This window comes from Prionailurus viverrinus, chromosome A2 (genome assembly GCF_022837055.1).
Source record: "Prionailurus viverrinus isolate Anna chromosome A2, UM_Priviv_1.0, whole genome shotgun sequence".
In the NCBI taxonomy this organism is placed as follows: Eukaryota; Metazoa; Chordata; class Mammalia; order Carnivora; family Felidae; genus Prionailurus; species Prionailurus viverrinus.
This window is the reverse complement of record NC_062562.1, coordinates 27832488-27847423: the sequence shown is the minus strand read 5'-3', so window position 1 is coordinate 27847423 and position 14936 is coordinate 27832488. Positions and strand designations below refer to the sequence as shown.

The window sequence follows — 14936 nt, the reverse complement described above, 5'->3', positions numbered from 1 at the left end:
TCCTTTGCTTCCTTCTGGCTCAGTTGTTTGTTCTCAGATATGTACCATCGGTCTTGAATAAACAAAGCAACAGAATTCATACCCTACAGGTATTAAAATGATCTTCAGTGTTAAGTTTGACTATATGCAACATTTGTGTTAGGCCCTAGCTATAGAACTCAAGTCTCCCTGAAGATACGATTTTACTGTATTGGTGTATAGGCTGCTTAGATCCTTGAGAATGCCTTGGAGTTTTTATTTACTATATATGTAATATGTGTTCCTGAATCCTCCATTCTATCTCATTCTTTTATGCATACCCTTGCTATATGGTACATCTTTATTGGTGACAGGTTTAATTTACAAATATATAACATATTGGTCTGAGGGTGATAAACTTTTAATTTAAAGTTCTTCTTTTTATTTTATGTACTTCTTTAAGAATGTAATTACCATGTTATGCTGTATTGATTTTTAATAATATAACTCAACTAAAAAAAGACATAAAAAGCCCCCACATTCCAGTGGAGGTTATGCCCATATTTTGCTGGGTGATCTGTAGAGCAAAGCACTAAAGCCATTAAGTGCTTATCACCTGCCTCAAAATCTTCTGGGAGATGCTTATCATATAAGTTACAAGGCTGTTCCTTAATTTTCTTCTTATATGCTTGTTTCAGATACATTGCCAATAGTTTAAAACTGCACTACAAAGTAGCAACTGTTGCCTAGCGCTGTGTCTTTTTTGGTATTTGACACTAACAGATCGACACTTTTATTTTCAGTATGTTGCCATATAAATTTATTAATTACTCAAGTAGTTTCTGAGGTTGTCCCAGACTTTGACCTGTGAATTAACTAATGGAATTTCATTTAAAGCAATGTGAGAGCTCTTGAAAATTTCTGGGATGATTCAGTTTGTTTCTGGTCTGTGTTTATGACATTTAAAGGAAACCAAAGTTCAGATGTAAATGAATAAACATCAGCATTGGATGATATTTGTGTCACGTACATAAGTGCTGGGGCCACATGTGGTTCAGTCTTAAGATAGCAAATTATCGAAAAATATTTCTAAATTTTACTTATGTCTCTTTAAGAACTTTGAAAATTATTTTATTCATTGCACAGCTATTTTTTTTTTAAACCAGCTCCTGGTTTCATTAATCTGTCCTATTGTTTTGCTTTGTTTTTGTTTTGTTTTTAGTTTCTATATCATTTGTTTCTGCTCTGTTCTTTATTATTTCCTTTCTTCTGCTGGCTTTCGATTTCATGTGTTCTTTTTCTAGTTTCTTTAAGTGTAAGGTTGGGTCATTTGAGATTTACTTGCTTCTTGAGGTAGACCTTTATTGCAATATACTTCCATCTTAGGACTGTTTTTGCTGCATCCCAAAGGTTTTGGACCATTGTGTTATCATTTTCACTTGTTTCCATGTGTTTTTTTAACTTCTTCTTTGATTTCCTGGTTGCCCCATTCATTGTTTGGTAGCATGTTGTTTAACCTCTGTGTATTTGTGGCCTTTCCAAGTTTTTTCTTGTGGTTGACTTCAAGTTTCATAGCATTGTGGTCAGAAAATAAGTATGGTATGATCTCAGTCTTATTGTACTTGTTGAGGCCTCATTTGTGACCTAGTGTGTGATCTGTTCTGGAGAACGTACCATATGCACTTGGAAAGAGTGTGTATTCTGCTGATTTAGGATGGAATGTTCTGAATATATCTGTTCAGTCTACCTGGTCTGGTATGTCACTCAAAGCCATTGCTTCCTTGTTGATTTTCTGCTTAGATTATCTGTCCACTGATGTAAGTGAGGTGTTAAAGTCTCCTACTATTAATGTATTATTATCACTTCGTTCCTTTATGTTTGTTATTAATGGTTTTATATATTTGGGCACTTCTGTGTTGAGGGCATAAATACTTACAATTGTTAGAGCTTCTTGGTGGGTTGCCCTCTTTATTATGATACAGTGCCCTTCTTCATCTCTTGTAACAGTCTTTGGTTTAAAACCTACTTTGTCTGGGGGTGCTTGGGCAGCTCATTTGGTTAAGCATCTGACTTTGGCTCAGGTCATGATCTCATGGTCTGTGAGTTCAATCCCCACATCGGGTTCTGTGATGGCAGCTCAGAGCCTGGAGCCTGCTTCAGACTCTGTCTCTCTTTCTCTCTCTCTCTCTCTCTCCCCCAATCTCTCTCTCTCTCTCTCTCTCTCTGCCCCTCCCCAACTCATGCTCTGTCTCTGTCTCTGTCTCTCTCAAAGATAAAGAAACATTAAAAAAATTAAAAAAAAATCTAGTTTGTCTGATGTAAATATGGCTACTCTGGCTTTCTTTTGACAACCATTTGCATGATAAATGTTTCCATTCCCTGATTTTCAATCTACAGGTGTCTTAAGGTCTGAAGTGAGTCTCTTGTAGGCAACATATAAGTGGGTCTTGTTTTTGTTTTGTTTTGTTTTGTTTTGTTTTGTTTTTATCCATTCTGACACATTATATCTCTTGATTGGAGCATTTAGTCCATTTATATTCAGAGTAATTATTGATAGATATGTATTTAGTGCCATTTTATTTCTTGTTCTGTCATTGTTTCTAGGGATTTTCTCTGTTACTATCTTATCTTTGTCACTTTTGGTCTTTCCTTTCCATTCAAAGGGTCTCTTTTAATATTTCTGGCAAGACTGGTTTAGTGGTCACAAACTCCTTTAGTTTTTGTTTGTCTGGGAAACTCTTTATCTCTCTTTCGATTCTGAATGACAGCCTTGCTGCATAGAGTATTCTTGGCTGCAGATTTTTCCCATTCAGCATGTTGAATATATCATGCCACTCCTTCCTCACTTGCCAACTTTCTTCTGAGAGATATGTAGCTACACTTTTGGGTTTTCTCTTGCAAGTCAAAGACTTCTTTTGTCTCCTTACTTTTAGCATTTTTACTTTATCACTATATTTTGCAAGCTTAATTACAATATGCCTTGGTGTTGGCCTGCTTTTGTTGATTTTGATGGGAGTTCTCCATGCCTCCTGGATTTGGATGTCCTGATAATGGAATTTTTCAGTTATTATTTCTTCAAATGAATTTTCTCTCTCTTCTTCTTCTGGGATTCCTCTACTACCAATGTTGTTATTTTTGTTGGAGTCACTGAGTTCCCTGCACATGGCAATGATTCTTAAAATCCCCTTCTATTCTTCTTCTCTTTCTAGTGATCTTTCACTTTATACTACTCAGGGGCCAGTACTCTCTTTCTTTTGTCCCTTTACTTTCATAGCTATACTATATCTATTAAGGCTGCAGACTTAGGCTTTTTTTCCCCCTCTCATTTTCATCCCAATCTTCCAGTTCTGTTTTTGTTATCAATCACATAATTCTAAATCACAAAAATTAATAGTTCTCCTAGAAAAGGAGTGAAGGGAAAGGCCAAGCAAAATAAATTTCTTTTCTGGGGGAATGGAAGGTTTGGAACACTAACATTGTGACTAAATTTGTCTTCAGTATGCTTAAAAAAATTGATTAAATACAATGCATATTAAATTCATTGTTAATACCAAGCTGAGAATAAAGAATTATTAATTCTTTTGAAAATAAACTCCATGTTCAGAGTGAATTTAATAAACAGGAGGAGTAGAAGCCAAGAAGAATGGAATTCATTAATTTTGGACAGATGTAGAGTAGAATATCAGAGAGAATCCAGCAGATCACAAAATTGTAATATAGTTACTGAACAAATATGCACCCTCAGGGAAAAATGATCAGGGGGTCACTGAGGACATTGAATAATAAGGCAATTCTGTAGCACTAATGAAGACCAAGCGGAATTCAGAAATAAATTAAGAGAAATGGCACGACTTCCTTTCCTCCATATGCATCCTGGAAAGACATTTTCTAGCTCTTGCGCTGAGTTTGTAAGATTCAGGAAAACTTCAGCTATCTTTGGAAGATAGTCACAGGTATGATTGATCACTTTTGAAAAGAAATAGCTGAGGTGTGATTTTTACGAGAGAGGATGGCACCTAAGAGCTATCCCTCTGTCTTCATTTGCAGCTTTAGGAAAGAACTGATTGAGGGGCACCTGGGTGGCATAGTCAGTTAAATGCCTGACTTCGGCTCAGGTCATGATCTCATGGTTTGTGGGTTCGAGTCCCATGTTAGGCTCTGTGCTGACAGCTCAGAGCCTGGAGCCTGCCTCAGATCCTGTGTCCCCTCTCTCTCTGCCTGACCCACCCCTGCTCATACTCTCTCTCTCTGTGTCTCTCAAAAATAAATAAATACTAAAAAAATTAAGAATGAAAAGAAATAACTGATTGATAGGATAGGCATATTTGGTTAGTCATTGGGAAAAAAAATTGCCACATGACTTTAAATGGCAGAAAACATTTATTTAAATAGACAATGCATTGAATCACATTCTGAGGAAGTCTTAGGAAATAACTTTTATTTTTGGGCTCTTGCTGTGAAGGCAGGAATAAGAATGCTCTGGGTTGATATGTGTAGGGTTTTTTCCTGCTCCAGAGTCAATGATTTTATGAAGTGCCTTAAAAAATCTATTCCCCAAGATTGCACAGAACACATTCATTCCTCTTTGTGGATACATGTGATTTATTTCTTGTTTCTGGAACTTACTACTTATAGTTCAACTAAGTTCATGAATATTTCAAATCAATTACCTAATCAATAGGGAAATTTTTTCCTATTATGTTTGGCTACTTTAACATTTAGCCAAATCAGAATGGTAAAATAAGATTCTCCCAAATGTTACAGCATAGCTTTGTGTGTGTATGTGTTTTTTAAGTATTTGCTAGTATCCATTTTTGTTAAAGAGAGTTAAGTTTCTTCAACACAGCATCCTAAATTGCAATTGTTCTTGCCTTATTTTGAAATAAGCAGCACATCTTTTAAATGTGTATCCAAGTTTTATTTATTTATTTTACCACTATCACTCTCTCTTGATAACTAGAGAGATGTATAGATACCTTAACCCCAGTGTGTTAGGATTGAGGTAGACTATAAACTTAACTTTATGTCCTAGAAATCTGCTATAGTGGTGTACTCTAAATTAGAACCCTCATAATGTTACCTTCCTTGGATGAGAAGAAAAGGATGAATACTGTGTCTCTCTTGCTTTTCATGGCATGGTTATGTTTTTCATTAACACAGAGAAAAGGAAGTTCATTATTGGTTTCCCTTCATTTCATTTCAGACAAGTGTAGGATTTTTACTAAGCTTGCAAGAAATTATATACAGACCATTTGGGGAAGTAGTGCTATAGATTGTTAAGGTTTCTAGTTATCCATAGTTACCCAGTTCTCTAGCTATTAGTTGGCCTTTTGAATTTCAGTTTGGGGAGTGAATGCTCAAAGGGTTCAATACCCAGTAGGACAAGAACTCGTAGACTGAAGGGACTTTCTTCTGGTTGCTTTAGAGGGCAAAGTATTTCCCAGACTTGCAGGCTTATTTTGGTTGGGAACACAGAAATGATAATTTTATCTCTGGGTGGCATTTATAAGGAACTATTTATAATGGTAGAAATCTCCCTGTGGATTCTTTTTATTTAATATTCTTCTATTGGATAGATTTGTACCTTGATACTATTTTAAAATAATGAAATGGTTGTTTCATTTTCCTTCAATGAGGCAAAAAAATCCACCTTATAAGGCTTTCTTCCCTCTGGCTGTGGCATCACCTGAATACCTCAAAGCCATGGTTTTAGTTCAGCCCCCAAGTCAGAGAGAATTCTCTCTGACTCCCCTTTTTAGCTGGAGTTTCCCAGTCCTAGGTTACTGTCACACTGCCTGGGGAGCTTTTTAACTCCATTCCTACTAGTGTTTGTTTGTTTGTTTGTTTATTTAAAATATGAAATTTATTGTCAAATTGGTTTCCATACAACACCCAGTGCTCATCCCAAAAGGTGCCCTCCTCAATACCCATCACCCACTCTCTCCTCCCTCCCACCCCCCATCAACCCTCCGTTTGTGTTTTAAATCATATTTCCTTCCTGCCTGACTCTCTGGGAGCAGAGCCAATACTCAGCCTGGCTTTGGAATGCTTGACCACTGGGCACTCAAATGAAAATCTCTGGTGCCTCTAAGATAGTATTCTGCCCCATAGATTTCTCTAGTCTGGAGATCAGAGTAGTGGGGAACTTAAGTTCTTAGTAGCACCCCTGACAATTTAAAGAGGTGCATCAATGGGGAAACAGGTCTTCCCAGCTGGAATGGACAACTGGGTTATAGCGACGTTCCTCTGCTCTTACACTACCAGACTTCATGGAAATCATTCAGATGACTTAAGCTAATGACTTCTCTAGATATTTAATCCATGTTAATTTGAGTTTTCATTCTTTCAGGTTGTGTGGACGCTCATTTTTTTAAACGTCTGTCTCCTTTGCCTGGCAAGGTAAAAAAGACACATAAAAACTCATTTGATGTCTCTAGATTTTTTAATAGGTTTAAGCAACTTTCTTATTTGCTATTTGGATATGAAAGACTTCAAATATCAAAAATTTCATATATACCTTGAAAAGAAGCTTATGTGTGTCATTGACTGCCTAGTTGATAAAATGACTTTGGTTATGGAGAATGCTCACAGTGTATGAATGAAAACTCCTGATTTGGGTGTTATTTGGGCCAAGCTAGAAGAGAAGTCACATTCTGAATTTTTTTTTCTCTGGTGGGAGATCAATACTGTCTAGACATGGTCTCATTATGACTTTGCATTGACTAGGGCAGACTCGGTCAACAGTGGGGCTGAGATTCCTGTAATCCAAGCTGCTGGTGGGATATTTGTGTTGCCCCTTATTACAGAGACCTTCAGATTCACTGGTGTCAACTCTGTGTATCCCAGCATCATCCTGCTCAACTGTAGGGTTATCCTAGAGGACAGCATATGCCAACTCCTGACTTTTTAGAAAGACTCTGAATCCTTGAAGTCTTGGGAGCTGCTCTCTAGGATTTCCTAGCTTGCTTGGTGACAGTTGCATAGGGCATGAGAGGAACCTTGGAGCTTTTGAATTCTCTGTGGTTTCTAAAACTTTTAAAACCAGAGATAGTAATACAACTCATATGTAAAGGCCTCAGTCCACTTCTGCAAGCCCAGCTATATTGCCTGTCATACAGACGCCTCCACATTAATTTCTGCAAATAATATCTTCATGTATGGAAATGTCACCAGTTTTATATTCAGATTAACTCTCATTTATGAGAAATTTTCATCTATTTGAATATATTTTTAAATTGGGAAGTTTATGACTCCTCTCTTAGGATCAGAACTTAAAAATCATGTCTTTTCTCTGTTAGATATTCAGACTCCTGGCCGTGCTGCTCTGCATGGAATCTTAAATCCTTCATTTGTGGTTATTTGTTGGCATTTTGCAAGAGAGTGAAGCAATGTCTGAGCCAGTAGAGGCCAGAGGTGGCCCAGCCTGACTGGGTTTTCAACAGTGCAATAAATGTTATTTGTCTAGCATCTTTACTTTTAAACTTTGGGAAGGATTATCATAGACATTGAGAAATAATGCTGATTATACAAAGGATTGCTCATGATAAAAGATCTCTTTCTGGAAATTTAAGTGTTCTAGTAGATTAGCATTATTGATCATTCTCTTTCCACATAGTCTACAGATGATCTTAGAATCCTGAAACTATTATTCTTCCTTGTCTAGTGTAATTATCAGAACAAGGAATAATCTAATTAAAAGACAACAAGGATGTGTTCTAATTGTTCTAATAAATTATGTTAATACTCAGTGCATTTAGTAACTTTTCAACAGGAATTTATTTAATGGGTTGACAGCTTGTCCTTTACCGCCACAATCTTAACTTTCATTTCTTCTAAACAAGACCAGTTACAGTAGGATAGTTAACTATCCAAAAATCTGTTGGGTCATTAGGAGAATCTAAGATTCCGTGTAGTATGTATGGATGAAAAAATGGGTTTGGAGTTTTCTAGATAAAATAATGACCCAACACAGAAGAGGGTAATGACCAGTAGAGTTTAAAGTAAAAATCTGCAACTGACAGTTTCAATGAAGACAGTGGGCTGGCTTTTCATTTGTTTTTTAATTATCAAATGTAGTGCTGCATGATAATATGATACTAACTCATGTAATTGTGCTTGCTTAATTTTAGGCACTTTACACAAATCTATTAGACACCATATTGTTTATTACATATATGAAATAGTGCCTTCATTAAAGTAATGTCATGATGAGGCAACAATTCAGGACATCACTTCTGATAGCCCATATGTTTTCTACAGAAGATGCCAGTCTCCCTGCTTATTTGAACATAATTCAGATATAGTTTGTTGTGTAACTGGATGAGAAGGGCCTCAAGGCAGTGTGGAAAAAGATGTCAAGAAGGACCTGGGGAGAAATAAAACACTGTGTGGAGAATGGAGGGAAGCATACAGATAAGTTCTAAATAAATACCGGCTCTCAACATATTTGAGAAAAGCAGATTCCCAGGTTGATTAGGGTTATTCTCCCTTGACATAATAATCTTTTAAATTTAATTAACATGCCTTCAGGTAGCAAGGTATTTTAGTTCTTATCAAGACTAGAAAGGGTTTTCAGAAGGGACATTTTCTCACAAGATAGTAATTTTGTGGGAATAATTTTCTACTTTTGGAAGCCTGATCCATTCAAATTGTCAAGTTCACCAAAGAGTATGGGGCTGGAACATATACAGATCCCAGTTTATACTCATACAGTTAACTTACTTTCGAACAGTAGCCACAGAGAGAAAACAAAACAACACACACACCATAAAAGAAATGGGAATTAAAAGAAAATTATCTTCGGTGGCAAAGGAATGCAAGCAAATGTCTTCACATTCTGATGTGCATGAGCTAAACAGGTTGACGATGTTTGGTTCCTTGCTCCCTGTCTGTTAATGTTCCAGTTCGCTTCTTCATTTTCAATGGGAAACTTTCATATGCTCTTTTTCTGTTCTAAAAAGGTGGCATTTCTTTCAAGTCCATCAGGCTTGCAGATTTCTTTCCTTTAAAAGGAGATTGAATGCTATGGAGCTCCTAATGCAACTGAAGACCCCTCACCACCAGCTCTGAATTAGATCAACTACCCAGTGTGTCTTCCCTTCCTTGTTTCCAAGGCATGGCCAATGTCTGCCTTTGAGAAGCAGCATGGATGTGGCACTCATTTCTTTTCTCTTCTTCTGTTTAACTTTGACAATTTTTTTTATTGTGGAAAAATATAAATAACATAAAATTTTCCATTGTAAGCGTTTTTAATATACAATTCGGTAGCAATAAATATGACTTTTAAAAATGATTTGGACTGAAAAGGAAATAACACTGTGGCCAAATAGGCACTCATGTTGCACATGGAGGTTTTTATTTCTTTTTATTTTTTATTAACAAATTTTTTTTAATTTTTATTTTTTGAGAGAAGAGAGAGAGAGAGAGTGCAAGTAAGGGAGGGGCAGAGAAAGAGAGAGAGGGAGACACAGAATCCGAAGCAGGCTCCAGGCTCTGAGCTGTCAGCACAGAGCCCAACATGGAGTCGTAACCCCAGGAACTGCGAGATCATAACCTGAGCCGAAGTCGGATGCTCAACTGACTGAGCCACATAGGCACTCCATGCATAGAGGTTTTTAAATTTTATTCTGCTTTTTATTTCTATACGCTTGCTGAAATTAATTTTCACTGAAAATGTGATACTAGTTATAATCAGTGATACCCATCTATATGAAACCCAAACAGACTTCCATCTAGATTCTAGAACATAATGTAGATGCTCATAGTGGGTGGGAGAGCGGTATGTTGCAGGGAAAGGGGTCAACATGATAAATGGTTGTGAGGGATAGGGATATTTCTCTCTGAAGGTCCTGTGGACATTTCTGGAGCTCAGAGCGTAATTTTGACATGGTGTACCCAAACCTGATATTTATTTTTCAGCCGTTGGAAATTTTTATTTAGTAAATAATGCAAAATACATTTGACAAAAACTGACAAAATCTGGAGAATTCAAAGCTACAGGAAAGCTGAAACACCTCGCTTAACATGCTGCCATCTAGGCATTGACTCCTGCCATGCTCCTTCCCTCACCCATTGCAGAGACCCTGAAATCATTCCGCAGGAAGGATGGAGTGTGTTTAAAATGGACTGCAAGAGGCAGCGACTCAGCCGAGTCTTCTAATTTTATTGGCTGTTAACGCTTCCTTCCTACCAGTACAGAAACTAAGTTTTGATATATAGGAGAATAAAGATAATGAGTCATTGAAAAGCTACATTTAAAAGTGTGTCCCACTAGCTGTCATTGTTTGAATATTATATTCACCAGTTTCATCTATTTTGCAGTTCTTTGGGGGTATCTGGGATGAAGTTTAAACTCCTTAGGAGAGGATGAAGGCCTCCTGCACCCCCTTACCTGTGTTTCCATCTTCTCCCCTTATGCCTAGAAATGTTCTGTACTTCAGTCTGGCATTACTTCATATCATGTCCCGAACATGCCATGTTCTCTTCTCTTAGGGCTTTTGCACATGCTTCCCCCTCTCCTTGGAAACTCCTTTAACTATTGAACCTTTAGAATTCAGCTCACAGATCTCTGAGAAGCTTCTGCCAATTCTCCCAAGCAGTACAGCTCACTCTGTGCATCAGCACTGTGACCATTACATACTTGCATTTTTGCACTTAAACACGTAATTATTATTACATGGCTATTCCTCCTGCCAGAATCAGAGTTCCTTATAGCCTCGTGATGGTTCAACTCAACAGGATCCAGTTTATTATGTATATATATTTTTAGCTTTTTCTACATGTCTTATTTTGTTTTAATGTTTATTTATTTTTGAGAGAGAGAGAGAGCGCAAGCAGGGGAAGGGCAGAGAGAGAGAGGGAGACAGAGGATCCAAAGCAGGCTCTGTGCTGACAGCAGCCAGCCCTATGTGGGGCTTGAACTCATGAACTGTGAGATCATGACTTGAGCAAAAGTCAGACGCTCAACTGACTGAGCTACCTAGGCACCCCTCTACCTGTCTTATTTTTGAATTTCTGCTAAGACTTAGGAACTTAAGGCTTTCAAGTACTGAATGAAAATTATAGTCAACCCAGAGTTAACTCAGAATGCTATAACCAGTGAAAACATCCTTTAGGAATGAAAGGGAAGTCAAGATTTTTTTTTCAGATGAAGGAAAACCAAGAGAATGGTTTTCTAAAATAATGGCTAACAGAAGGAAAATGATTTAAAAAAAAAAGGATCCTTGGAACACAGGAAGGAAGAAAAAACACAGTAAGCAAAAATATTGATAAATACATTAGGCTTACCTTTTATTCTTGAAATTTCTAAATTATATTTAAAGATTGAAGCAAAAATTATAGTAGTTTCTGATGTGGATGCAAATGATTGAAATATTTAATAAGAGAATTATAAATGGGGAGCGTAAAGGGACATAAAAGGAGGCCAGGTTTCTATATTTTATTTAGATAAAATTCCACCAGTTATTTTATATTTATAAGTTATGAATATATAATACATAGAGCAAAAAAGTTCTACAAGGAGATGTATTCAAAAACACTTTAGGTATATCAAAATATAATTCAAAAAAACACACACAAAAAAACAAAAAAAACCAATTCGAATAACCTACCAGAAGGCAGGAAAACAAAAACAGAAACACAAAAACCAGAGAGGAAACGGCAAACAAACAAAAATAAAATGCTAGGCTAGGACATAAAATATCAGTAATTATATTAAAGTTAAATGGTCTGAATACTCCACTTGTAGCAGACTGGCAGAGTTGTTTAAAAAAACATGACCCAACTATATACTGTCTATAAGAAACTCCCTTCAAATATAACCATAGAGGCAGATTAGAAGTAAAAGGAAGGAAGAGATATACCTGTAATACATGTATTAATTAAAAGAAAGCGGGAGCAGCTGTTTCTTCAAAGAAATTAATAAAATTGGCAAACAACTAGGAAGACTGACATAGAAAAAAGGACAGAAGACATATAATACCAGTCTCAGAAATGAAACACAATAGACCCTGCACCTATCAAAAGGATATTAAAGGAATGCTATGAACAATTCTACACACATAAATTTGACAACTTAGAAAAAAATAAATCCCTTTCTCAATCTCAGTTTACCTAGTATGAAATAGTTTGAACAGTCTTTTAACTATTAAGGAAATTGAAATAATTTTAACTGCCCCCCCCCCCAAAATATATCTCAGGTCCAGATTATTTTGCTGGAGAATTCTACCAAACATTTAAAGACGAATTAGCATCAATTCTACAAAGACTCTTCTAGGAAATAGAAGAGGGTATAGTTCATTTTATGAAGCTACTATTATCTAGATACCAAAGTCAGGCAGAAACAATATAAAAAAGAAAACTATAGATCAATAACCCTTACATTTATAAACCCCCAAATTCTTAACAATATATTAGCAAATAGAATTCATTAAAAAAGTATACATGATAACCATGGGCTCTATTTCAGGGATACAAGGCTGGTTTAGACATTAAAAAGCTAATCAATTTAATTAACCACACAAAAGAGGAAAAAAAATCACATGATTTTATCTTGATGCAGAAAAAGGATTTGACGAAATTCAATACTGACATATAATAAAAACTCTCAGAAAAATAGGAATAGAGGGAAACTTCCTCAACTTGATAAAGAACATCTTTTTAAATTGCCCCCAGCTAACATTATACTTAATGATGAAAGACTGAATGCTTTTCCCCAAGTCAGGAGGTAAGGCAAGGATGTCTATTTTTGCCAGTCCTTTTCAACAACGTGCAGGGATTTCTAGTCAATGCAGGAAGGTAATAAAGGAAATAAAAGGCACACAGACAGAAAAGAAGAAAGAAAACCTGCTACTGCTGATGACATGATTTTTACTTGGAAAATCCTAAATGATCTAAAAAAAAATAATAAAACCTCTTAAAACTAATATGTGAGTTCAACAGGTTGTAGAAGATAAGATACATTTTAAGTATCAGTTGTATTTATGTATACTAGCAATGAACATGTAGACACTATAATTAAGAATACAACTGAGGGGGCTGCCTGGCTGGCTCAGTCACAGGAGCATGCAACTCTAGACTTGAAGTCATGAGTTCAAGCCCCACATTAGGTGCAGGCATTACTTAAAATAAAAAAATTTTTAAAAAAGAATACAATTTATAGTAACTAACAATTATTAAATTCTTAGGTATAAATGTAATAAAACATTTACAGAACTTACATACTGAAAATGACCTAATACTAAAGAAAGAAATCAAAGAAAATTGAAATACATGGAGAAACATACAGTGTTCATGATTTGGAAGTCCCAGCATAGTAAGGATACCAGTTCTCCCCATATTGATAGACAGGTCTGATGCAGTTCCTACCAAAATCACATCATGATTTTTTTTTAAATGTAGACAAGATTATTCTAAAATTTATATGGAGACAAAGGAACAATACTGGAGAAGAAGAATAGCATGGGAAGAATAGTCTACCCAATTTCAAAGCTTACAGGACAACTGCTATGTGGCTATTCATGGAGTGCTATACACATACATCAATAGATCAGGGTAGGGAACCCCAAAAATATATCTAAATGAATGTGCCCAACTGATTTTTGACAAATGTGCAATTTCCCTCAATGGAGAAGAGAGAACCTTTTCAATAAATGACCCTAGAGCAGTTGGCAAAAAATGGGCCTAAAACGAAATCTCATACCTTATATAAAAATTAACTCAAAATGTATCATGGACTAAATATAGAAAAAAAATCCCATAAAACTGTAACACAGAAGAAAATGTAAGAGAAAATCTTTGGGATCTAGGGCTAGGCAAAGAGCTGTTAGACTTGACACAAAACACAATACACGAAAGGGAAACAAATGACATATTGGACTTCATTAGAATTAATACTTTTTCTCTGTTAAAGACACTGTTAAGAGAATGAAAAGACAAGTTACAGACTGGGAAAAAATATTTGCAAACCACATTTCTGACAAAGCACTGGTGTCCAGAATACTCAGAGACCTTTCAAACTTAACAGTATAAAAACAAACTATCCAATGAAAAAATGAGCAAAAGTCCTAGGCATTTCACTGAAGAGGTTATACAGACAGCAACTAAGCACATTAAAAGATGTTCAACATTATTAGCCATCTGGGAAATGCCCATTAGAACCATAATGATATATCGCCATATACTTATTCAGCATCCTCACCAGCACTTGGTGTTACCATTATTTATTTTTTTTATTTTAGCTATTCTGATAAGTGTATAGTTATTGTTTTTTTATTTTAGCCATTCTGATAAGTGTATAGTGCTAATGATAACACCAAGTGCTGGTGAGGATGCAGAGAAACTGGATTACTCATGTATTGCTGGTGGGAAATAGAACGGAAAATGGTTTGGCAGTTTCTTACAAAACCAAACATACACTTCCCATACTCTTGGGCACTTATCCCAAGGAGATGAAAATTTATGTTCACACAAAAACCTGTACACAAATGTTCATGACAGCTTTATTTGTAATAGCCCAAAACTGGAAACATCCCAGACATCCTTTATTGGGTAGAGCTGAGGACAGGGGTTTGATGGTGAAAACAGGGGTATGCCACGAAAGTCCCCATAATGGGGCTCTCACTCTTTCCAACTTAGATCCTGGATTCATAGGCAGCCAGATTTATAAAACTGAGGCAGGGGATTGGAAGACATTTTTCTGGGGAATTTGACTTGCCCAAGGAAGCAGACCTAGAAATACCGATGACCAGGGCATGCTTCAAGTCAATCACTCCAGGCCTGTGTCGTTCAATATGGTCGCCACTAGCAACATGTGACTCCTGGGCATTGAAATGTGGTTAGTCTGATTTGAGATGGGCTGTAAATGTAAACCACACTCAGAATTTTGAATACTTCATATAAAAAAATGTAAAGTATCTTGTTAATTTTTATTACATGTTGAAATAATATTTTTACATATTGGGTTAAATAAAATCTGTTAT

General features: G+C 36.1%; 1 protein-coding gene across 6 annotated transcripts in view; it reads left to right on the top strand.

Moving 5' to 3' along the window:
* The window catches only part of FHIT (fragile histidine triad diadenosine triphosphatase), a 1426527-nt gene that overhangs the window by 361373 nt on the left and 1050218 nt on the right, over positions 1 to 14936 (top strand). For 2 of the 6 annotated variants that reach the window (XM_047850990.1, XM_047850992.1), the window contains one exon: positions 6308 to 6357. The exons of the other annotated variants lie outside the window; for them this stretch is intronic. The gene's annotated coding sequence lies outside the window, so the exon portion shown is untranslated. The remainder of the gene's footprint in view (positions 1 to 6307; positions 6358 to 14936) is intronic. 6 annotated transcript variants of the gene reach the window in all.